Source organism: Cetorhinus maximus, chromosome 25 (genome assembly GCF_964194155.1).
Source record: "Cetorhinus maximus chromosome 25, sCetMax3.hap1.1, whole genome shotgun sequence".
NCBI lineage: Eukaryota > Metazoa > Chordata > Chondrichthyes > Lamniformes > Cetorhinidae > Cetorhinus > Cetorhinus maximus.
In genome coordinates this window covers 28,229,309-28,256,514 of record NC_135903.1, presented here as the reverse complement: position 1 = coordinate 28,256,514, position 27,206 = coordinate 28,229,309, and the positions used below count along the sequence as shown (strand labels likewise).

The window sequence follows — 27,206 nt, the reverse complement described above, 5'->3', positions numbered from 1 at the left end:
TTTGACCATTTTTCAATTAAGTATCTATAGAATTCTTAGTTATTTGGTCTTCATTGTTTGTAAAATTATCTAGGAATGAATAAACACTCATCTTTAACAATAAAACTCAAATTAAAACAGTATAACAAAAAAGCTAATGTTAATCTAGTGCATAAAAATCATGTAAGCGATCATAAATTTTCTGGGACAAATTACTTTTACAACTCTGCAAAGCTTTCACACACACGTTTAAGTTATTTGCCTTGTTCCTTTTACACTCCATGCCAGCGACTCTGCATTTTACAACAGCAAACTATCTGGCCTGATAGATTGGACATCATCCATTTTAACAATACATCAATGTTCTTTGAAACTCTTTAGCAGGACAGCATATATATATAGAGCAAGAAAGAACAAGATCATCCCAGAGGGAGAAAACAAGAGATCATCAGACAGGCAGAGAGAGAGAGAGAGAGAAAGGTTCCAGTGTGGAGAAATGGAGACAGACCACTGCACAGACAGATAGTGGCTATCTGGTGGCTACCAGAAACTATCACTCAGACACTGGAGGAGCAATAGAGGAGATGGAGCCACTTGGAATTCAAATTCATTAGAACATAAAGTGCAAAAGTAAAGGAAGTACAAAATTGATAAAGAATCACTTCTGACTCCAGGCTTTGAATTAATATGAATGCTATCAAATATGTCTTTCAGCAATCTATAGTCCAGAGTGCAGTAATAGCGATTTCCAAAGGAGGGAACTTCTAATCTCACATTTAGAACTTCTCTGATGTTTCAAAGATTTTATTATTTTCCAATGAATGCCAAAGCCAGGAGATTAATACCCTGCCACTTGCCTCAAAGATAACTAACAAGGATGCTTTCTAGTCATGTGAAAGGCCAGCACTTATTCCCACCATTCTGGTCATTTTAATCCTTACATTGTGAACCTGGATATCAATCTCAATATCAATAACCGCAGAGAGAGTCACTGCCACTTCTAGTGGGCATTCTACTTAGACAAGCGAAGGTTGAAGATGTCGAAAGGGAATTTAGAATGCCATAATGGCCCTTCAAGTGGGGAGCTCGTGATTATTCCTCTCAAATGGAAAGAATAGGCATGGAAAAGAATGCAAATAGGATTTTTTGATGAATAAGATCCAATCCAACCTCAAGAGACAGCAGGAGTGATTAACCATTGGAACTCTTTTTTCTATCAAAACAGCCAAGAATGTCTAAAGCAAGATAATGCAGGGTTGTAGCAACTAGTGCGTGCAGTCTCCTGCTTTCTGCTATGGAAAGGCAGAGCATGAATTTAACCACATCAAAAGGATGATAGGCAATGTGAATCGTGCTGGGATTCAAACCAGTCCCAGGTTCAGCAACCAACCAAGTGGGACAGCTTACCCTGCTGATTTCACTCTGATCTCTGGAGGCTATTCACGAAACAAGAACATTCAGAACATCTTACATTGAATTTTGACATTACTTTAGTCTTCAGAGACTGCTGCCCTCATACACGCACCCCACTGCCTTCCCCCCCCACCCCCCCCACCCCACCTCCACAACCCTCCCTCTCCCCCGACCCACAAATAAACTGCTCAAATAGAGACGCTGGTAGAAAAATGATTGGAAATGAATAGGCTTCAAAAATTGTCAATAGCAAATCAAGTGGCGGACAATCTTCCCTTATTTCACAATGGAAGGTGCCATAAAAACTGCTGTCAGAGTTTCACATCACTTTTTTTAAGATATTTTTTCTTAAGTCTTCTTTTCAGGAGGAGAAGCTCCACACACAGAATTCGACCTAAAATGGCGGAGGCACAGATGAGGCCTCCGTGCATGGCTCCAGCTAATCCATTGGAGAAAACATCCTGACCTGTAAGAAAATACACAAAGATAAGAGAATGATACTGACTACAAGTCTGGACATTCTCTAGAAATGAAGTAACCAGGGGCTGAGAAACTGCCTGAGATACTTCGGGAATTTCTGTTAGGATTTTTTACACAGAAATTCAATAACATTTTAAATGCCCAGTTACAATGGAGATAGCCATGGAAGAATTTGGACATGCCATGCCAATGTTTGTTTAAGAGTTTAAACACAAGTGGGTAATTTGAATAGGGCACTGGCAGTGAGAATAATAGCCAACATTGGAATGGTTTAGTGATCTCTGACCCCTTCCCTATCAAAATCCATTAAATCAGCAATCTGATGAAATTGGTTTCTTGCATGCCAAAGAGAACGTTTTTGTGAAGAGGCCCAACACTTGGAGCAGAGCTGAGACTGAAGAGAAACAAATTACAAGCAATAAACTAGAATTTAAACTGCACTTTCTCTTGCCAAGAACAGCTAGTCTTGGCCAAGCATTGCTTGTGTCAGGCAGAAGGTATAAAAGGAGAAACATGAACAGTAGAACACAGAAAGGTAAACTCATTTAGAAATTAGATTTAATCTAGCCCATGTCCTTAGGCAGTTTGCAGCTTCAGCTGAGCTCTAGAGGTTAAGACACAGCCAATTCATTTTTGTTTTCTAATTGCTCATTGTACAATGACAGTTTTGTCATTCCAGAGAAAAAGAGGCCTAATATTGCAGAAGATGTGATGAACAAAACATAAAGGTAAACTGTTACAGAACAGAGGACAGACCTGATATTCATTCTTCCCTGGAATGGTGACATAGTACTGGGGGATTATCAGAGTAAAATAGAGTCCTTAAATAGAAAGACTATGGAGTGAACCGGATTTTTGGCCAGCTCGCCACATTGTCCCTCCCCCGCTGTCCGCCATGATGTCCAACGCCAATGGGGCAGGAAAATTCCGCCCTACATCTCTCCCAGGAGAGAAAGGCATATGGCAGGTGTAAAATCTAGCCATTGATGGCAACAATACTGCTTACAACCAATTGTAAAAAATTAGCACTTTCCCACTTCAGTATTGATACTTTATCAAGCGGGAGCATTTTCACTTTCCTTCTTACACAGTTATTAACAGTAGAATCCATCCATATCAACATTCTGGGGGTTACCATTGACCAGAAAGTGAACTGGATTAGCCACATAAATACTGTGGCTACAACAGCAGGTCAAAGGCTAGGAATCCTGCAGTGAGTAATGCACCTCTTGACTCCCCAAAGCCTGTCCAGCATCTACAAGGCACAAGTCAGGAGTGTGATGGAATACTCCCCACTTGCCTGGATGAGTGCAGCTCCAAAAACACTAAATAAGCTTGACACCATCCAAGTCAAAGCAGCCCACTTGATTGGCACCTTCCACAAACATTCACTCCCTCCACCAGCGATGAACAGTAGCAGCAGTATGTACCATTTACAAAATGCACTGCAGAACCTCACCAAGGCTCCTTATGCAGCACCTTCCAAACCCACAACAGCTACCATCTAGAAGGACAAGGGCAGCAGACACACGGGAACCTGGAAGTTACCTGGAACCACCTGGAAGTTATCCTCCAAGCCATTCGCCATCCTGATTTGGAAATACATCACCGTTCCTTCACTGTCGTGGGGTCAAAATCTTGGAACTCCCTCCCTAACAGCACTGTGGGGTGTACCTACACCACTGGGATTGCAGCGGTTCAAGAAGGCAGCTCATCACCACCTTCTCAAGGGCAACTAGGGATGGGCAATAAATGCTGGCCTAGCCAACGATTCCCACATCCCGTAAATGAATAAAAATAATGCATTCTTTCCGTCTGTCCTGAACTATTGAAAGCAACAGGTTTCTACGTTAGTGTCAAAGTATTCCTGTAGTCTTCCAAGTTTCAGTCCCATATCTGCAATTATTTTTGATTGCACTTTCCCCAGTTTGTCTTTTCCAAGGTCACCCTAATCTGGTTCCTCCATCACTTGTCCAATGTTAGTCAGGAAGGACATATTTGGTGATTCCGTGCTTCCAGTCGTGAAGCAATGCTTGAAGTGAGTGCAGGGCAGTGATGGGATCACACAACTACAGCCCTGATTCACTGACCTACGTGTCCTTTGAGCATCAATCCCTGCTGGGAACATTACATTTTCCCCGCAGTCTCAAAACAACAAGTGGAAGGGGTAAACCTTCCCAAAAAGGGTAGCCAGGTGTGAATGCTGGTTGATGGCTGAGATTAAAAAGTACTCTGGCTGAGAGACCAATGCTCTACTAGCTTTCACCTTTGTTTCAAAGGTTTGGTACAACCAATTGTTAGAAGTAAATATTTACTACATAGGTTCATGGGTTTGGTGATACCTTATCCTTGATCTGTGGAAATATATCCGAGGCCCAGTTTATTAGCTTTCTGGCAATAGCCATCTTCAAATTCTCATAATCTATTCCTCTGTTCTTTACTTTTGTGTCCTTCCATTCCTCGAATCACTCATAACGTGCCATGGTCAGAATAGTCATACAGGAATTTCCTGATCATTGGAAACAACAACAACAACATATATTTATATAGCACCTAAACAAGGCACTTGGCATTATAAAACAAAATAGGATACTGAGCCCAATAAGGAGATATTAAATCAGTCAAGCAAAGGCTTGATCAAAGAGGCAGGCTTTAAGAGCTGTCTTACAAGGGGAATGCAGGGTGAAGGAGCGGAGAGGCATAGGGAGAGTATTCCAGAGTTTAGAGCCTTGCAACTGAAGGCACAGCCACCAATGGCAGTGTGATTAAAATCGAGGAAGCCCAAGAGGCCAGAATTGGAGGAGCACAGATATCCCGGGAGGCTGTGGGGTTTGAGAAGAATAGGCATAGGGAGGGGCAAGGCTATTGTGAGATTTGAAAACAAGGGTGAAAATTTTAGACTCAAGATGCTGCTTGACTGGGAGCTTACATATAAAATTATAGCTGTCTGCAATAGATGCCTCACAGAGATGAGTTTGAAAGAAAACCTGCCTCAAGTTTTCAAGTGATGGCATTTGCTATTACAAATTGGTGTCATAGGAAATGTCAAAGGTTAAAGAATGACATTAAAGACTGAAGACATTTTCGTCTCTGCACACTACAGAATGATTGGCTGAATAAAGCGAGCTTTATTTAAAGAGGCAATAACCTTTTTTACAAAGGCAATGAGTAATAACATTCTCGTTTGAATTGTAAAAATCAATCCAATCTTTTTTAAATGTTATTGTGACCTTTTCTCCAACTTTTATTCTTCCCCTCTTCAGACTGTCTTCAACTAATCAGGTGATATTAAATAAAGTTCTGAAGTGCTTCACCATTCCAACAATTGCCTTTCAATCACTGACAGTATTTTAATGTTTTCACCTATGTTGCTGAGACAATCCCTCACCTTTAAAAGTGTAGACTCAAGCCCATCCTTCATAACTTGTGCTCTTAATATACAAAGGTAAGCGCAGATGAGTGACACCATTCAATCCATCTTGCTCATCCTTCCATAGAAACCCCCTTCAATCATCTGCACCTTGAATGACTCCAGGGATTGAGACTTTCTTATCCTCTCTGCAAAACCTTTCTGGGTTATAATCACTATGTGTGAAGAAGTGTTTCCTGATATCAGTCCTGAACATGTCTTTTATCAATTTGTACCTCTATTCCCCCTTCTCCTGCAATTACTTTTAACTTGAAACAGTGCAAGCATTAATTAGCTTTGTTTGGTCACAGTGAATCTAACTAATGTTTAATGATAACTGTGGACTGAATTTTGACTAAAGCCACCTTAATTAAGATTAAAATCGAATGAGAGTTCCTATTGTGACAAGCAGAATATCTCTCCAAACTAAAGACAGCGAGGGCAGTTGCAGCCAATAACCTTCTGCTTCCAGAACATGGTATGTGCTGTTATGTCATAACAATGAGAAAATTATACAGAGGCTTATTAATATTAAAAATGTATGTTAGAATTTCAATCATAAGACCAATCTACACTTTAGAAGCCTTATTATGAGTGATAATCAACAGCTCCTCAATTTTCCTTTGAGTGCATGGGCCATTTCTTTAGGTACATGGCCCCTTTAAATTTTTTTGAGCAGTCAGTCATGCATGGTAATTTAAAGGGGTTGACTTGTGTGTGGCTTGGGAAGGGTCCTTTGGGTTTCTGTGGTTCATTTTCCAGTTGGCAGGCTGTTACTAGTGGAGTGCTACAGGGATCAGTGCTGGGGCCTCAACTATGTACAATTTATATCAATGGCTAGTATGAAGGGGTTGAAGGTATGGTAGTTAAGTTGATCATGATGCAAAGACAGGTAGGAAAATAAGTTGTCAAGAGGACATAAAGAGCCTACAAAGGGAGTTAGCTAGATGAAGTGAGTGGACAAAAAATTGACAGGTGGAGTATAATGTGGGAAAATGTGAACTTGTCCACTTTGGCAGGAAAAATAGAAAAGCAGTATATTATTTTAATGGCGAGAGAATGCAAAACCCTACGGTACAGAGGGATCTGGGTATTATGGTATATGAATCACAAAAAGTTGGTATGCAGGTGCAGCAAGTGATTAGGAAGGCAAATGGAATGTTGGCATTTATTGCAAGGGGAATCAAGTATAAAATTAGGGAAGTTATGCTACGGTTATACAGGGCATTAGTAAGACCACATCTGGAGTACTGTGTACAGTTTTGGTCTCCTATAATAGCATTAGAAGTAGTTCAGAGAAGGTTCACTCAGCTGATTCCTGGGATGAAGGGGTTATCTTATGAGGAAAGATTGAGCAGGTTGGGTCTTGTCAAGCCTAGAAGCACTGCATATGTCCCATTCACAGACAGCACTCTACATTTGAAAAAAGATGCCTAAAAAGCAATACAATTATGTGGACTTGGTGAAGTAATTGTGTAACTGAGCCATATAGATCATTAGCTTCCAGGTTTGAGTTCCAGACTTGTGTTAAACTAGCTGATACCAGCCAGGGTGCCAAGGGATCACTGAAAGTATTGTACGAGAAGGTAGATAGAGTTTTGCAATATCAGGGAGTTGAGGGCTATGAGGAGCTAGCACGAAAGAGGAGTTGAGGCCTGGGGCAGATCAGCCATGATCTTATTGAATGGCAAGGGAAGGCTTGAGGGGCCGAATGGCCTGCTCCTGCTCTTATTTCTTACGTTCTTATGCTCTAGAGTTTGCCTCAGAGGTGCTGAACCAGAGAAATATCCTGTTCTTGATGGCTATCTGGCAATATCTACTGCTTTTGTGGATGTGGGTAAGCTCAACTGTGATACACTCCACTGTCAGATAGGTTGATGACCCTGACTGTGTAGGCTTAGATGCAAATAATAGTCACTTGAGTGAGATCGCAAAGAGCAACTACAGCCTGTAGCAATATTGGTACAGCAGGCAGGCATGCAGCTGTAGAACACAGCATACTGTTTAGATCTTTTGTTAATTAAACCACTTAGCTAGTGGCGTTTTGCTCTGATAATTAACCAACTACAGCCCACTAACTCTGAGCTCTAGACTGAGCTTTTTATGAAGCCTAATGCAGGGAAAAAAACATCAATGCAGCATCAGTGGTACCGTACCCCAACGGAAGTCCCATGCAGGAAGGAGAAAGGGACAGAAAATGGGAAATGAAAACTTAATCTTTCATGACTGTAAAAATATTGCGCCATGAAAAGACCTACAACACAAATCTGAATCTATCCAATAATAAACTGGCACACTACATAAAGTTTTTTGGCGTTCTGAGTGAAAGGATGTCTGTTGTTACCTGGGTATCGCTCTTTCCAGGTGAAATCCTTGGCCGATGGAAAGGTAACAAATAACATTGGAATAGCTTCCATAAATTCCTCTCTGGTTGCAGAAATTGTGTAGTTCATTCTGAAACAAAGCACACAGCTGTAGAAAACACTTGCAGCTGCTATTCTCCTCAGACACTCATCCCCTAAATTCCTTTCCCAGTTTTTAGAAGTACAATTTTTAGAATATTTGTGATATTCTGAAAGGCTGTTCACTTATTAACAATGCTGACAGGAGCAAGTTGGACACAAGTGTACATTTTCTCTCCATTTTACTGGCAGCACATTACTGATAAGAAACAGGTATTAATTTTATCATCAATTTATATTACTTTATCCTAATTGCAAAGAAGCTACAAGGGAAATGTCCAATTGTTAATTAACTGTTAATTGATCTGGCTGCAGCTGATGGAAAGTTATTGTGTCGTGTTCCATTGATTAAAAACTTTTATCTTAGAACCTATTTATCATGAAACATTATCTCTGCAATTGACAAATAACAATGAAGAGCTGAATTAATAATAAGTGCAGTACTGCAGGTTTGTTTTCTACAAGTTTGTGTTGCTGCAGTCAACATGAAGATGAATCAGTGTGACATATGCACCCACTAATTATGTAATTTGATCTATATCACCAAGATTGTGATCCATTAATACGTGTCTGTCTTTTGTTTATATTTGAGCATATATTGTTGAGCTCCATTCATTAAAATTAGTCTGGATCTGTATTGGGTATAAATTGGGATGACACCCCTATTTTCTATGTAATCTGCTGGATTGCTCCTGGTTGGCCACATTACAGTTATAATGTCTTGGTCTACTTCTCTCTCAGATATAGAACTGGACCTTGAATTAACTTGGCATATCTAGAAAAAAAATGGTGAAAAATAATACAATTGAAGCAGGGCCCTAAAGAAGGTTAGATGTGGAACAAAAAAAAAAGAAACAGTCTGATTAAAATCACGAAACACCAATAAATGGGAGAAAGCAAGCCAAACCAAGCCGGCAACACAAATATTGGGATGGATTGAAGCAAAACATAACTTGATGCAAAGGATTTGAAGAATCCTTTCACACTTGAAATTGGGTTCAAGAGAAGCTAATGGGATGGATGTCTCCTGACTCCTAGGATTGTAAAGATTGTGACTGAATGGAGTTAGTGCAAGTCTTAACCAGTTTGCTATGGGTGTGCATCACATGCACATAGAACTGCTCATATTTGAACAGTCAATTAACATTTTATTCCAAAATTCTTCAAGGTTGCCTTGCATGGATCTTGAAACTGAACCTGAAAGTGATGAGTACTATTCTGGAGTTGGGGCTATAGTAGAATAACCTTTTCTGTATAAGCCATGCTCTAACTGACCTGGGCATTTTGATGTCTACATTGGGTGCAAATACCATAGATCATGGCATATAAGTCGACCTGGTGCAAAAGATGACCCCATTTATTTGGTGCCAAAAATCATGTTTAGGCCTATTCTCAGTGTAGAACTAGACCCCACTTTTCTGATAGGACGTACTATTCTTGCATGAGGAGTGGGCTTCAAGTATGCACCTCAGAAATGCATATTTTACTCACCTTATAAGTCAGTGCATGGGATCAAGCAGGCAAGTGTTGCCAAGAAGATGCATGGGAGCTTAAGACATGCCCATGCAGAGCAACAAACAGAAATGGGTCCTCCAGCAAAAAGGATGAAGTACAAAACTGGTTTCATGCTAAAGGTCATAACATATGCTAACTTGTCAAATAACAGTGCTGCAGTGAGGGAATTCAATGTTCGTGAAAAACTGGTGCGAGAATGGAAGAAGAAGGAATCCACCCTGAAGAAGATACCCAAGACCAAATGCACCGTGAGAACAGGGATCAGCCACTGACCTGATCGTGAGAAGCATGTATCAGAATAGGTCCTTGAAAATCGTCAGAATGGTTACATCATCACCAGAAATGCAATGCGTATATACGCACTTAAGGGGCCAAATCGAACCATGAGTCCAGCAGAGATTAGAGCTGGTTAATGTAGCTGCTTTACGGAATGAAAATGTCTAGTGTTGCGACAGCAGACCTAGATCACTTAGAGACTTCCAAGAGACCTCAATGCCAAAATGACCAGATTCCAGCAATTCATCATCAGACAGCAGCAAAAACACAAGTACTCATTATGTCACATTGGCAACATGGATGAAACGCTCATGAATTTCGATATACCCATCATCCGAGCTACTGAGTGGAAAGGTTCGAAAACAGTTCTCGTGAAAACCACAGGACGTGAGAAGACAAGATTCATGGTGGTACTGGCCTGCATTGCCGACGGAACAAAATTAAAGCCTGTAGTAATTTTCAAATGTAGAACCATGCCGAAAATCAAGTCCCCTGCAAGCATTTTTGTGCATGTTCAGGACAACGGTTGGATGGATGAGAATAATGGAGTGAAGTTGTGGAATAAGCGTCCTGGTGGCCTACGCAAAGCATGCAGCTTATTAGTGTGGGACATGTTCAGATCCATATAACCAATGAGATCAAGAGGTGCCTGTGAAGAAATAACAACCAAAGCACAGTTATGATAAAGGGTCCAACATCCACCTAAAGTTTCACTACACCTGGATTACTGTGTGCAGTTTTGGTCCCCTTACCTAAGGAAAGATATACTTGCCATAGAGGGAGTATAGCAACAAAGGTTCATCAATCTAATTCCTGGGGTGGATAGTTTGTCCCATGAGGAAAGATTCAATGGACTGATTCCATTCAAATATCGACAAGGTAGGTGCAGGGAGGATGTTTCCCCTGGCTGGGGATGTGTCTAGCACCGGTGGACACAGTCTCCGAATAAGGGGTAGGCCATTTAGTGCTGAGATGAGGAGGAATTTCTTCACTCAGAGGATGATAAATCTTTGGAATTTTCTGCCTCAGAGGGTTGTGGAATCTCAGTCATTCAGTATGTTTTTAATATATGGAAATCTATCGATCTCAATCTCGAACATAAAGGGATATGGAGATAGTGCAGGAAAATGGTGTTGAAATGGAAGATCAGCCATGATCTCATTGAATGGCGGAGCAGGCTCGAAGGGCTGAATAGCCTATTCCTGTTCCTATTTCTTATGCTCTTATGCTCATAGTTCAACCTTTGCATGTGTGTCTCAACAAGCCATTCAAGGGTCATGTTCGCGCCAAATGGAATAGGTGGATGGTTGATGGAGCGAAAATCTTCACAAAGAATGGAAATATGAGTACTGGGCAATTTGATGTTTTCTGTAGGTTTGTCATCAAATCAGGCAATGCTATTAATGCACACGCTGTAGTCAGATTGTTCAAAAAATGCAGAATATCCAATTCAATGGGTGGATAGGAAGGTGATTTGTTGTGGAGGGATGATTCTGAAACTGAAAGCGCCAAATCTGATCCAGAGTGGGATCCTTATGATGATGCCATAGCCAAGGTGACTCAGAATGAATTTAATGAATGCTTTGCATTGAATACCAAAGATAATGAATTTGACAGCTTTTAAACCGTTTTGATTGTGGTTAACAGTATGCTTGTAGAATTGATTTATTCAAAAGATGTGCCACTTTTAAAGTTTCAATTACTGGTGTTATTTTTTTTCACATTTCAATATGGCAACCACATACACCAATACCGATGGTTCACCTTTTATATTCAGGGAATAATTAAACCCCCATTTTTGAAAGGATTTTTTGAGGCTTCAAAGGTCAATTTATATGCTGGGATCTGCAGTAGTAGAAATATATTCCATTCGCCATCACTGGTGCCCCTCACCCTGTGCATCATTCAATTGCTGGTATTGAGTTTGAGTTAAGCGTTGCAGTGACTTACAGCTTATCCAGGTTGTTGTTTTGATAAATCCAATAATTGGTTGCCTTCAATCCTAAGCCTTCTGTTGTACCTTTGAGACCAACAAAGACAAGGAATGATCCCATGCTATGCTGGACCATGTCAAGCTGGGATTGAATGGCTGCATGGGAAAGAAATGCTGATTAGCATTATAACTGCTGTGTGCCACTGCATGGCAAACAATACACACTCTGCATTTTTATGTAGTGGATGTGAGAAATGTGGCATATTTTTTCTTCTATCTGTTCATGGGATGTGGGCATCACTGGCCAGGTCAGCATTTATTACCCATCCCTAGTTGCCCTAGTTCAAAGGGCATTTAAGAGTCAACCACATTGCTGTGGCTCTGGAGTCACGTGTAGGCCAGACTGGGTAAGGCGGATTCCTTCCCTAAAGGGCATTGGTGAACCAGATGGATCTATTTTTACAACAATCGAGAATGGTTCCATGGTCGTAATTAGGCTTTTAATTCCAGATTTTTATTCAATTCAAATTCCATCATCTGCCATGGCGGGATTCGAGCACAGGTCCTCAGAGGATTACCCTGGGTTTCTGGATTACTGTGCGACTATGCCATCGCCTTCCCACGAACATTAAAATTTAAGTAACCAAGGCATCGTAATCTGTCTTGATGTCTTCAGTAATACCAACAAAGCTCTTTCCCAATAAAATCACTTGATGGTTTACAAATGTCATTGAAACACAGGAGCATGCTTCTATTTATAACCAGCGATACATAACCAATAAAGATCAGTCCTGTGTGCTGGAAATTACAATATATCAATGGTGCACATGCAGAACATTCCTGAAATTGGTACCAATAAGACCTGTTGTCTATTTGATAAAGCGGATTATCTTTTTACCAGGTTGGGCTTGAATTTCTTTTGGGAAAAGATGTTCATAAGTGTTGAATATTCCAGCATCAGAGATCACTGAAGGGGCATATGTGTATACTTCTTCCTGTCCTTTATTTAGAGTCACTCCTACAAAGAGAAAATTAAATGTTTATAGTGAAGAAGTTTCAAGTGCAGCAAATTAACCTAATAAAAATGATTAAAACAAATATGTTGAGTTTGTCTTATTTTCCCTAAAATTAAATGTTTAGGCTTGGAGGTGAACAATCTGAGAATTACAATTTCCAATCTTCTTTCACTCAAAATGCCTGAACTAAATTAGTCAGGCTGTTGACGATATCGGGCGGAATAAAGGTTGCATTAAGACTTAAATTGTGTAAGGATGAATCACTACAACCATTACGTAAACTGGGACCATGAGTTTAACAGGGAGCCAGGAGAGGTGGGTTGGTCGAGGTTTCCATCTCACAGCTGATTTGCATTTGATGGTGTTACATTGATGTAAATACTTATGTAACTGTAAACCGCTCTTTATTTTTTTACTTGCTGAACACTAATCCACCGAAGAAGAATCCATTATCATTATTATCGTGGCCACGTCAGTTGTTAAGAGGGTAATTAATAGTTGAGCAAGATTTTGGCTGTACACAAGATAATACCAGAATAAGGAAGGTATTTGACCAATCCTAGTTCATCCAGAGGCTCTCAAATGTCCCTCAGTCCAACGAGCTCTTCAAAGATACTAGGGACTTGGCAGTGCTTTTCTATCAAATTCACATATCAATTACTCTTCTGTGAAGAAGAATTTTTTGATAGCACACATCTTTCTTTTACTATTTTGAATCTGTCCTCTTACCTCATTCTCAATTTAACTGAAAATAATTTTCCAGTTTTATCTTTCCCATAATGTTTACTGTATTAAATACCCATCTCCTCTCAGGTGCCTCCTTTCAAGGTTGAAAACCTCCTGCCTTGTTGTGTATATTATAATCAGCCCTGCATACAATATAATCTGCCTTACACTTACTTATTTTCTCTCTGATAAAGTATTTCATGTTATAAGTTTCTACTTAAATCAGGATAAGCAGCGGACATTTCCGGTATTTAGGATGGTCAGATATTAGACTTTCAAATAGGAAGCCAGAGTTTGAAGTCCTGTCTTGTTTGATATTCAGATCCAGCTAGTGTTAAGGTGAAAAGTTGCTCATTTGAGCTGGGCCATCTAAAGGTGAAATAAAACCTGATTTAGGGTGTGGAAGAAACTCCTGTGGAAAGCTGTTCAAACAGGCCTGAAGGTGGGTTGACCAAACAATAGCATTGACTGATTGTTGAAAACTATATCATCCTTACTTTCTGACTGAGGAAAAGCAGAGGAAAGGAACTGAGGATATACCAACGAAAAGCATTGTGAATTGAAACTCACCAAAAGCTTCCCCATCTTTGTTTATCAATATCCGTTGAACAGGAGCACGCACAAGTACAGCCCCACCTGCCCTCTGGATGACAGGGACAATATGGAAGGCGATCTCACTGGCCCCTCCTTTGGGGTACCATGCTCCCCGTTTATAGTGATGTACTAGTAGTGCATTCATGACAAAGATTGTATCTTTGGGAGCAACACCTAATAAGCCAAACAGATTTTTTTTTTTCAAACACACTGTATTTGTCCTTTCACATCAATCACAATATATAAGAAAGCTATAATTTATAACATAAATTTATAACCTGTACACTCAAGCAATCATTTTCATGTTCCTGTGAACAATACTCCATAATGATTACCATGCATGAATGTGTTAAATTGTGCAAAGTTTCATTTTGGTGAACATTCGTGCCTCATAAGTGTGCTGTAATGACCATCTTCGAAAAGAGAGAATCTAACCATCTCCTCTTGAAATTCAGTGGGATTACCACCATCAAATCCCCCATCATTAACATCCTGAGGGTTATCATTGACCAGAAACTGAACTGGACCAGCCACATAAATACCATGGGGAGAATTTTTAGCTTGGTGGGTGCCTGACCCGACCGAGCGTAAAATGATGCGTGATGATGTCAGGCAATCATCCCGACGTCATCGTGCACTTGCGCGATATTTCGGTTGACGGGCGCGCGCTGGAGTCGGCAGTCTGCCCGCCGACAATTAAAAGGCCTATTAAGGCCATTAAAAAGTTAATTGAGAGAAATTTTTCACTGCACGTCCAACCTTACGGTGGGCGGGCAGGCGAAAAGGTTTAGGAAACCTCATCCACAGGCGGGATGAGGTTTTCAACAGCAAATAAAAATAAAAATCAAGATTTTAAAATTGAATTAATAACATGTCCTCACTCATGTGACAGAATCACATGAGGGGACATGTTTTATAACATTTTTAAAATCGTTATTTTTTATTTTAAAAAATGTTCATCTCCCTGAGGCAGCTCTGTGCCTCAGGGGGATTTTCAAACATGCACCCGCATGCAGGTGTGAAGTTCGCACTCACCCTCCTCCACCCCCCCTCCTCCGCACAGGCACGCTTGTGTTTCACACTGGGTGGGCCTTAATTGACCCGCCAGTACTAACCGTACACTAAGGAGAGAGTAGGAGAGCTGTAAGTAGGAGCCTTGCCTTCGTAATTTGATTTGGATCTTGGAATTATTTTCGGTATAGCAGTCAGGTCAAGGATGCAATGCTGCTGTCATTCACTTGCTCTGCCACCACTGCTACTGTTGCTATGCAACTTGCCCAGGCATCCTTCTGCCTTTGTTTGGGCTTTGAAATGCAATCATTACTACATGCCCTGTCGGCTTGCTGTAATCATGTGACCTCCGTCATGAGGCACAGGGCTAAGGAGAGCCATCTTAGATTCAGTTCAGTAAAGACATTACTCTAGAACTACTGCAGTCTTTGAACTGAAACATGGTATGAGAAGTGGAGCTGAGTCTGAGTTTTAAAAAAGTTGGAAAAGCTGGAGAGAAGGCACAGCTAATAAGGAATGCAGAAATGCTTGGAGTTGCTACAAGCTGCTTAAAGAAGCCACTGACAAGGAAAAGCAAGCACAAGGTGAAGGCTGCAAGAAAATCACTGGGTGAGTTAGAAAAAGGCTGTAAATTTTCCCCTCCCAGCTCCTGTTGAAATGAAAGGTGATACACGGTAGAACTGGCAGTTTTTCTATTTGCAACGCAAAACTACGAGATTGCAACAGATTTAATTAACAAGCTGGAGCTGGTATGAATAGCAACACTTTTAACATTGCGGGGAGGGACTGCTACAAATTGTTTTCCACCCTAAATCTCTCCAAAGAACTGAAAAAAACAAATGATAGCCTTGAAAACATGCTTTAAACCCCAAATGAACGTAACTTATGAATGCTATGTATTCAGCACTAGGGTTCAAGGTGAAAAAGAGTGCATTGATCAGCATGTGACTGCAGTAACAGCTCGCAGAAACATGTGAGTTTGGGCAACTAAAAGATCTCATTAAAGATAGGATTGTCTTAGGCATAAGAGATCCTGCAGTGAGAGCAAGCCTACTGAGAGAGGAGAAACTTACTCTCAAGAAAGTGATAGACATCTGCGCAGAAGTGCAGAGGTTGTAAAACGTCAGCTAGAGCATATGTAAGGCAGAGGAGACCAGGAGTTACATTACGCTGGTAGATATTCCAAGCCGAAAGAGCAAAACAATCATGGACAAGGGGCAGAATGCAAGTACTGTGGAGGATATCATATAAAAGAAAAGATAGATTGTCCAGCATGGGGAAAGCAGTGTTTTAACTACAAGAAATTGAATTATTTTGTACGCAAGTGTTTGGCTAGAAAGAAGCAAAGCAAGCCTATACAGATGGCCACCGGAGAGATATCAGCCGAAGATTCTGATGAAGCACTATACACTATACAACAGGTTGTTTCCATCATACCTATAGGTGATAAATGGTTTGTGACTGTTAGAATGATGACCGCAGAAGGAGAGCATCAAATGAACAAGAAATGTCAGGCAGACACTCTTGCATCATACAACATCATGACCTTTACAGACCTTTGAGAAGTGGCTCCACATGGCGATCCAAAAATGAAACCCTTGAAAGTAAGGTTGAGGCTATATAACAGCTTGATGCTCATAGCGAGAGGACACATTAATCTGAAAGTACAATGCAATGGCAAGAATGAAGATCTGGAGTTCCAGATCATAGACGGAATGCAAGAGTTTATGCCAGTCAGAGGAAGTTTAAAGCTTGGACTGGTAACCCTAAATGTGCCAAAAAAGATTTACAACATGTCACAGTGCACTAAATCACTGACCGCTGAACAGATCCTAGAATAGCACAAAGATGTGTTTACAGGGTTTGGACGTTTACATGGTGAACATCATCTTGAAGTAAATGAGAGTGTAAGACCAATTCAGCATTTGCTGAGAAGAGTTCCAGTTGCCCTCAAGTCGAGCCTAAAAATTAAGATAGAAGAGCTGGAAAAGATGGGAGTAATCAAGAAAGTAACAACTCTTACAGACTGAATTAGCAGCATGGTAGCAGTGAAACAGCCTGGAAAGCTGAGCAGTCCAACGATCTAAATTAAGTTTTAAAGAGATCTCACTACCCCATGCCAACAATTGAAGGAATTTTGCCACAACTTGCAAGGCAAAGATCTTTACTACCCTAGATGCGAAGGATGGTTACTGGCAAATGAAGCTGGATGAAAGCCACAGCTTTCTAACTACATTCTGGATGCCGATCGGGAGATACAGATGGTTCTGTGTAATGTTTGGCATTTCCATAGCTCCAGAAGAGTATCAATGTAGACAGCATGAGATCTCCCCAGAGTGGAAGTCATAGTGGATGATTTACTATTCTATGGGTGTGGAGACACAATGGAAGAAGCCATTGCTGAGCATGATCAGAATCTAGTGCGACTGCTAGAGAAAGCTCGCCAGGTGAACCTGAAACTGAACAAGAAAAATTTGCAACTGAAAATGCCTGAAATCAAGGTCATAGGTCATGTACTGACAGCAAAAGGCTTATGCCAGATCCTGACAAGGTGAGAGCTGTAGCTGTAGTGGGGTCTGACCCCAAGCCACTGCAAAGCATTTTTCTAAAACTGCTACTATCTGCTCCAAAGCAGTTGCAAAGAACGTTACCTTGTTTACAGAGAAATCATCTACAAGGAAAACAGATGCACATCACTAACATGCTGTCGAGAGTAGCACTCACAGTGAAGAAAGTAGAGGATGCTACAACAGAATGTGAAATCTTCCAGATTCCACATGAAGCAGCAGCTCGACATCTTCTGGAAGTCATCAACCCAGAAGAGACATTGAATCTAACAGACAAGCACCTTACTCAAATCAAGCAAAATACCCATCAAGATGCAATTCTCCAAGTGCTGCAAAAAGTAATGATGAAAGGATGGCCTGAGAGCATCAAGGACACACCTGTGATCACAAGAGCTTATTGAGCACACCGAGATGAAATAACAGGCAAAGATGGCATCTTGTACAAAGGAAATAGAGTCATTATCCCTCGGGAAATGAAAGGAGAGATGCTGAAGCACATCCATGTAAACCATCAAGGAATTGAATTGAGTCTAAGGAAGGCAAGAGAAGTGCCTTACTGGCCAAATATGAGCAATGAAATTAAAGAAAACATCAGCCAGTGCGGTGCTTGTAATGAGTGCCAAGCTAAACAAACTAGAGAGCAACTGATGACGCATTACATCCCAAACAGACAATTGATGAAGCTAGGAGTAGACTTCTTTACTCTAGTAGGAACTGATTATCTTGCCACTGTAGATGACTATCCTGACTACTGGGAGTTAGACCACTTGACTTCAATGACGAATGGTGCGATAGTAGAGCGCTTGAAAGCATACTTCAGTCATTATGGCATTCCGGACATTCTGATTAGCAACAATGGCTCTCAGTTCACGAGTGAAGAATTCAGTCACTTCACAAAGGATTGGGAAACTCAACACTGTACATCATCTTCGCACTATCCCCAGTCAAATAGAAAGGCTGAGGTGGCAGTGAAAATTCCCAAGGAATCAAAGGAATGATCAAGAAATTGAGCAAATCTAGCACAGATGTATACAAGGTAATCCTTGAGTGGAGAAACACACTGACTGAAGGCATGGAAAATAGTCCAGTCCAAAGACTAATGTCATATCGCACTCAAACCACTCCTGCAATAGCTAAAAAGCTACTGAAGCCTGAAATAGTAACCGATTGGAGTGAAAAAATCCCAGGTGAAACAGCAGTTTGACAAGACTGCCAAAGCATTGCCAGAGTTGAGCATTGGAGAACCCATCAGGGTACAAACCTTCAATGTTCTCAATAGGAGGCAGCCCAGGTGGAAACTTGGGACATGCATAGAATAATTGTCACCTCAATCGTATGTGGTAGAAGCGAATGATCAAACATATCAGCGCGGCCACAGGCTAATGAAGCTGTTCCTTCACTTTAGGCGGCCAATCAGGAAGATGGGATCTCACCAACTGCACAGTGTACAGAACGGCCATCACACCCAGAGGTCCACTGGCTCCCAATAACTGAAATGGAACAACAACAGTTATCACAGCAACAAATGCCACGGGAACAACACTCCCCAGAGAGGGAACATCACCCAGATGAACAGTCAATGACGACATGGATGCGTGTCATTAAGAGACCTGCATGATTTAATGACAAAGTATTCAATGCATGCACAGAGGCTGACTAGAATAATGAACAGTTTGTTATTGCATGAGAACACTTGTGTTATAGTGGGTAACTTGGGTAATTCACAATTACACATGATAGTGCATGCAAATTTGTCTTTTGTTTGTGAGTAAAAGGGGGATGTTTTGTCTGTTGTTTGTCGTGAAAAGGGGGGGTGTTTGGGTTTTGAAATGCAATAATTTCTAAATGTCCTATCTGGCTTGCCGTAATCAGGTGACTTCTGCCACGAGGCACAGGGCTGGGGGCAGCCATCTTAGATTCAACTCAATGAAGACATTACACAAGAAAGAATGTAATCTTTGAACTCATAACATCCAACGGGGGGAAATAGCAGCTCCCTCCTCCTGGTGACCTCCCGCACTAACCCCTAATGCACAGTGTCAGAGAATCAGCAGAACCTGGCTACAACACATCTGCTTGCCGTTTTTTCTTATCATGTAGCAGTAATTTAGCACACAGTGCACCTGCCCCATTAATAGATGCAGACTACCTTGCCTGCTCCTTCCAAGTTCGCTAGTGTCACGAACCCTAGCACCACATTCCTCCTTTCCCCCAAATCCTCGGCCTCATATTTCCTTGCCCTGCCATTCCCATCCCTCTGCGATTCCTGACCCATCCCTGGTTCCACATATCATGATAATGACTTCACCTCCAGCAGTGGCCTAATTCTCACCTGGTGGGCTGTTGCACTTTGCCAGCTCCATTGATGTGAGCCCTGAGAAACAATCATCTCCGAGCGTCACCTTTCAGCCACCAGGAATGAACCCTGCACCCCATCAAAAATAGGCCGCCCAGTATCTGATCTTTTAATGCGTAGCTATGAACTTACATAACAGATGTCCCATCATTTCCACTTCCTGTGTAATGAACCCCCATACTTACCTTGAGTTTGGATCGGGAGATTGGAGTTCAGGAGGCCTCTGGACTCTAGCGCAAGTGCCGGCTGGGAAAGGGCCGCATATGCGCAGTTCGTCTGGGTTTCCTGTCTTCAGGCTGGGAACCGGCCCTGCGCGCCCGAACAGAAGAAAAAAAAAGTGAAACGGCGTGAGAAACAGGTCAGGTGACCCAAGCAGCAGGAGTGCCATTAGAGAGAAGGTGCCCCACGGAGCAGGACACAGGGAGGGAGACAGGGAGAGGTCCCAGAAGAAGGCCCCAGGCAGGGACAAAGACAGGGATTGGAGAGAGGTCCCAGAAAACAGTCTTGGGTAAGGGACAGGGACGGAGATCAGAAATAGATCCTGTTAAACAAAGTTGAGAGAAGGGAGCGGAGCAATTGGCCCCGAGTTAAAGAGAAAGCTGCGGGGAGCGGACCTGAAGCAAAGTGGGATTTGGAGAAGCCAGAAGATCTGAGGAGGTAGCCGAAGGTGTGTGACTCCTTACTGCGGGCCTTTGGAGCAGGTGTTCCATTTGGCGCGGCCGAAGATCTGAAATTGCTCTTGGAAGGTGAAGCTTGAGTGGCTGTGGAGATCCAGAGGAAAGGATCTCAGAAGGCGAGATTGAAACCTGGGAGGTGAATCCTTGTTGAAGCTGTCCGAGTGGGAGCTACTTTTGAGGAGAATTCCAAGCCGAGTTCTTTGAATGTGAACATTGGAAACCCTCGTGAGAAAGACAGAGTTTCAGAGAGACTAGTTGGCTCACATTGTGATGAGCGTCTGGGTGGGTTGATGAAAAATCAATGGAATCTGCTTTGGTGGATCTGTCGCTTGTTTTGGGGTTAGTGTGTCTGACCATGGTTCATTCACATGTACCACATACTTACCCTGAATATTAGAGCATAAGGTAGATATGGTAAATTGTGTTATCCTTCCGAATTTGTGTACACCTGTAAAAGTGTAGATGGGGTTAAGGCATGGTGTGATTTGAATCATTTACTTGCCTTTGTATTGAAATCTTTCCAATCTTTTTGTCTAGTGTAATATAGTTCATTTTTCTTGTTTAATAAACGTTTTGTTCTTTGTGTTAAAAGCACGCTAGTCTGTGATTGTGTTCAGTAACTGTTCTCCATGGTTTCTAAAAAAAAAAATAAAAGTTAGGATCTATCAAGCTAGATTATGCTAATCTTTCACTCTGGGATCTAACTTGTCCAGCATTAATATCAGCTGGGATTGTGACATCTGGAATATTTGAATTTGATTATCTTCTGATCTGGATGGTATATTTTAAGGAGTTTGCTGATTTGCACAATTCTGTTTGCTGTGAACGGCATAAACGTTTTGAAATAAATGACCTGTAGTAGCTTAAACAGCAATGTCATGCCAAACGATTTGGAATGTTAATGTCAATGTATATAGTTATTGTGTGTATATAGTTATATTTAATGTTGCATTCTGAATGAGACAGCAAAATATACCATCAGCTGAGGTCTCTTTAAAGAACCCTGAAAGACAGCAAGTGACCACCAGATGGTGCTGAAGGGCTATCTGAAGAATGAATAACCAGCAAAACCAAAACCATTTATACTGTTTTCTGACTGCGTTTTAAACAAAATCATACTGGGAAAGAGAATATAAATGATAAAATAGGCAGAATTTTTTCGCACTATTTAGGTTTAGTAGATTTATTTAAATTACTTTAATGAATTAGATATGCTTATACTGAAGAGGTTCCTTTAGGGAAAAATATGATTATGCAAGGATATATTTTAAATTAAATACACTCAGAAACATGCATTACAGCACAGAGGAGGCCATTCAGCCAGTTGTGCCTGTGCTATCCCATTGAAAGAGTAGTCATACTTAGTCCCTTTGGCCTGTAATCCTATAAATTCCTCATCTTCAGGTAACGGTCCAAGCTCCCTTTTAAAATTATTTATGGAATCAAGTTCCACCACCCTTTCCAGTAGAGAGTTCCAGATCCCAACAACTTAAGCTTAGATGAATTATACGTGTGATACGTACTGATAACAAGAAGTGAATGATGTTAATGTCTTTATTCAAACTTAGAGCAAGAGAAGCGGCCCAGAAATGTGTAGAGATAGATATTCTGAGGGGGATGCAGGATAAGTAGAGTGGAATATCTTGGTGTTCTTAATACATAGAAACATAGAAACTCGGAGCAGGAGTAGGCCATTCGGCCCTTCGAGCCTGCTCCGCCATTCATTATGATCATGGCTGATCATCCAACTCAATAGCCTGCTCCCGCTTTCTCCCCATATCCTTTGATCCCTTTCGCCCCAAGAGCTATATCTAACTCCTTCTTGAAAACATACAATGTTTTGGTCTCAACTACTTTCTGTGGTAGCAAATTCCACAGGATCACCACTGTCTGGGTGAAGAAATTTCTCCTCATCTCAGTCCTAAATGGTCTATCCCGTATCCTCAGACTGTGACCTCTGGTTCTGGACTCCAATGATGGTGAAACCTAAATTCACCATCTTTAGTTCATAGGTTGGGAATCTGGTTCTTGATGGACCTTGGAATCTTGCAGGAGGCACATGCACAGGCTGGGAAATGGCCGCACGTATGCAGTTGGGAATTTTTCACATCCTCCAGGCTGTGACTGGCCCCTATGTGCCTACACAGGAGAAAAGAAACAGAGCAGCGTGAAAGCGCAGGTCAGATCTCCTGAGAGGAAACGTCATCATCTTGTAGCTGTCCCAGGAGCAGAACACAGGAGAGGGGGTGCAGGGAGAGGCCCTAAACAGAAGTCTCAGTTAAGGGACTAAGCCAAGGGACAGAAATAGTTCCTTTAAGTGAGATTGGCAAAGAAAGGATCAGAGTAATAGACTCCGAAATTCAAGGAAGAGGTTCAGTGAGCAGAGTTTCAGTGACGTGGGCGCGAGAGGAGCCCTGGAGGTCCGAGAAAGCAGCTGAAGGCTGGTGACTCCGTGCCACAGGCCGCTGGGGCAAAGGTACCCCCTTTGGAGCAGTGGTGTTCGGCTTGGCACAGCTGAAGAGCTGAGGTTGTGCGTAGAAGGTGACGCTTGACGGCATTTGGAGATCGAGGAGAAAAGAATCTCAGAAGGCGAGATCAAAACCCTGCAAAGTGGCCCGTTAGTGAAGACATCCGAGTTGGAGCAACTTAAGAAGAGAATTCCATGGAAAGGTCTCCAGGTGTGGAGATTGGAGGAAACCCTTGTAAGAAAGATGAAGTTTCAGTCAGATTAGTTGGCTCGCAAGTGTGTGGGCTGTTGAGAAATCCATGGAATCAAGTTTGGTCCCGTCTGTCATTTATTCTGTAGTGTGGGATGTTCAACCAGTTTGTCTGTTAATTCACACATACCTCATAATTACCCTGAATGTTAGAGTATAAGATAAATATTGTAAAATGTTTTATCTGTCCGAACTTATATAGTAAAGTTTATTTCTCTTTGTTCAAAATCTGTGGAACCTAAAGGCTTTATTCACTTAGTAAGTGTCTTGAATCTCGAACTTCATCTGCTTTAAACAAAATGTTATCCGTCCCTAACCAGATCTAGCCCACCCCCCCTTCCCCACCCCGCTCCCACCCCCCCACCATGTCCCAGGGTCTGGTCAAGGAACATGACAAAACATTTCAACAATACAAAGTGACTAAATCTGTTGGCATAAAATTACCTTCCCAAGTTCCATAAATTTCCCTATCGTTTGCTCCTCTTGTGGAAATTGCCTCTTTAAAGCATTAACAAACTCTTGCTTCCCTCTGTGGAGCTCGTATTGACGACATTTCCCGTTTTTACCCAGGATAATGGTATCACATTGATCATCCATTCGCATCCATTCCAGCTGCCCCTCAGTGAATTGGTCTATGATTACTCTCAGGGGTCTGCACTTGTCCTACATAATGAATACCTGAAAACGCAGGGAGTTTGGATCAATAATAATAGTTTCTGATATCAAATTTTAGACCATGAGGATCCGAGGTTCTCAGATTCCCAGGGGCTGAACTTTTGGGTCCTGCCGAAGTTGGGAACAGAGGTGGATTGGGATGAAAACTGCGATGTTGGCTGTTGTGCCGGGTTCCTGAACCTGTTCCCGCTGTCGACCATTTTGACTGACAGAGATTTGGGGCCCAGCTGGGCTGCCTGCTGCCAATGGATGGGCAGGCAATTAAACTCATGGTGAGCCTTGTTACCCAGGGATTAAAGAGGCCGACTGGGATTTTCCAGTCAGCCTCCTGTCTCCCAATTTACTGGGCAGGTGGGGAGCTGACAGTGGGGGCTGATCAATTTAAATATCACACACAAAGCAGAGCTTTATAGACTAAAGCAATTAATATATTTATAAGCAAATAGTACAGTGAAACACAAACGTCAGAAAGGTGTAGTATAACTAGGCATATTGACAATGTGACCATCTTTTTAAAAATTTATTTTTTCAGGGGTTGTGGGCGTCACTCACAAGGCCAGCATTTGTTATCCATCCCTAATTGCCCCTGAATTGAGTGGCTTGCTAGGCCATTTTAGAGAGCAGTTAAGGGTCAACCACATTGCTGTGGGTCTAGAGTCATATGTAGGCCAGACCAGGTAATTCCTACAGGTACAGGGTGCGATTGACTGCACCCACGTGGCGCTCAGGTCTCCGTCGTTACACTGGGTGGACTTCATCAACCGCAAGGGATTCCACTCACTGAACATGCAGCTGGTGTGCAACCAACAGAAACGCATCCTGCAAGTGTGCACACGTTTTCCAGGGAGTGTGCACGATGCCTTAATCCTCAGTCGGTCACAGATCCCAGGAGTCTTCCAGGGTCCACTGAACCTGCAGGGTTGGCTCCTTGGGGACAAGGGCCTTCCGCAGAGGATGTAGCTGATGACACCCGTGCAGTGGCCTCAGACTGCAGCAGAGCGACTCTATAATGAGGCTCATGCAGCTGTTCGCAACTTGGTGAAGCAGATCATCGGGATGCTGAAGATGAGGTTCCGATGCCTGGACTGGTCTATTGGAGACCTGCAATACAGTCCACAGAGGGGTTCATGGATCATCGTCGTCTGCTGTGCCCTTTACAACCTGGCGCTGCAACGGGGAGAGGAGCTGGATGAGGAGGAGATGCAGGAGCTGCATGTCTCCTCCAATGAGGAGGACACCGGTGGGGACGAGGGTGAGGAGGTCCTCAGAGGCGATGATGACGGGGATGAGGCCCTCACTGGCCAGATGAGGCAGGTGTGCTTGGGAGGCCCTCATAGCTACTAGATTTGAAGAGAATGATGGCGACATGCAGTGAGGTGACCCCATAGATCCTCACATCGTATTTGTGAATGTTTGACTCCAGTGTGAACACCCTCTGTGAGAATGCTCCTGTCATGGAGATGCAGTGGAGGCCCTAATAGTCGCTCAATTGCAGGAGGATGATGACAACATGCAGTGAGGACACTCCATAGACCTTCACACAGCCTATGAGAATGTCTAACTCCTGTCTGGCTGAGTTGCACTCCGTGATCAGGGTCATATCATGGAGACGCAGCCCATGAAACTTTAGAAGTTCTGATGCTTTGTCCGCCTTCAGCACCTGAGCCCTTCAGGAGCTGGAGCACAGCATCAGTAGACACAGATGTTGAAGAGATGGGGGCCAGCCCCTCCATAAAGGTGCTGAGAACACATTGAAGGAATGATGAAACTCTGTGACGCCTGCCCACTACATTCTGGCAGCAATGGCCAGCACCGCTAAGGTACAGGCATCAGTAATGTCTCCAGGGAGTGTGAGGCCGGACCATCACTGTGGTCTGAAGGTTGCACAGAGCACAGGGAAGAGGCCCTGGACTGAGACACCTGCCTTTATCTTGTGCAGAAAGGTTTCGCATCTGAGTGACAAGAACAAGAATACTGCTCGTTACAACAAGGAGCCATAGGCAGGGAGACATTGTTGGGAGTTTATTGACAATAGTAAACAGTATGTATAAGTGATTAACGCCTGTGTCCAGGCTCTGCAACTAATTCTCCTTAACTGTCCTAACCCTGCTGGTATCTCTTGTTGCCTCCTGAACATCCACAGTGGAGGTGGAGGCAGCCTGCTGACTGCGACGCCCTGTCTGTGATGACTTTGGCAGACATCCTCTAGAGGGTTGAGACCTGGAGGGCCCCGGCCTGCTTTCGGGGTCCTGCTGTGTGGCAGTGGTACCCTCCTTGGCCTGTGGAGCTGGAGCTGCTGAGGTCACAGGAAGAGGGGAGTCAGGTGGGCCGCACACTCTCGGAGTCACCTGAATGGATTGGTCCAGAGTGTGCACCTGTTGATGCTCCTCCCTATGGGTGCCTGGGGGTCCCAGGCTGACTCCTTGAGAAGCAGGGGTAGCTGGAGTGAGATTCAGCTGCCTGGCACCCCTCTCGTGTGCACAATGTTGGAGGCCAACTATGGCAACAGCGATGGAGTTGAGCCTGCACAGTAGTGCAGGAGTGAAGTCCTGGACCAAGGTCTTCATGGCGGCTGCCACTGTACCAGTGTTGGCCTCAGTGTGTTGGCATGCCGGCGCTATCACATCATCCTGATGGCAGACGGACTCCTCCATTCTGCCTTGCAATCTAAGGAGTGCAGTGGACATCCCTTCCTGATGTTCCCGAGCTTGCCTTTGTAGCTCCAGCAACTGTGACATGACCGAGTCCAGAGGCTCATCATCTGACTCAGACTCAGCAACGTTCTGGCCTCTAGCAGTGCTCCGAGTGCTGGGGACCTGGGAAGTCCCTGCCATCACCTGCTGTGGATCAGACAGTGCGATGTGCTCACCAGATTGTGATCCCGAGGCTACTCTAAAGCTGGGTCCCAACGAAGTGTGTGTCTCTGCGCTGGTTGAGGTTGTGGGTGGGCGCTGTGATGGGACTTCAGGGAGGGTGCCTTCAGATTCCTCTTTGGAGGTTTCTTCAGGGCTTGATTGGAGGCCCTGGGTCATGGACTCTGTTGGCTGTTTGGCAGAAGTTCCTGTGAAAGCAAGGAGGGATAACTAGTGCGTGGCAGAGGCTTGTGGAAGAGGACAAGTCACTCACGGCTTAGTTGTCTGATGGATGTTGCACTGCTGGATCCTCAATTGATAGAGCAGCGCCGACCTCACCGTCAGCACAGGACCGGTCCAGATCCTCGCCAGGCAGCTGGATGGCTCTGTTTTCAAAGTCCGTGAGGATTTTGATTTCAGGTATTCCGCCACTGATCTGCAACCTCTCTCTCTTGTTGTGTGCCAGCTTGTCCTGCATGGACAGAGACGGAGAAAGAGTAAGCAAGAAGCCTGCCAGACCAGGTGATAGGTATACCTGGCCTGTCTGG

At 43.0% G+C, this 27,206-nt stretch overlaps 1 pseudogene; it reads right to left on the bottom strand.

Annotated features, from left to right (window-relative positions):
* Positions 1-1,689: 1,689 nt before the first annotated feature.
* LOC144667683 (all-trans-retinol 13,14-reductase-like) overlaps positions 1,690-27,206 on the bottom strand; it is a 38,670-nt pseudogene continuing 13,153 nt past the window's right edge.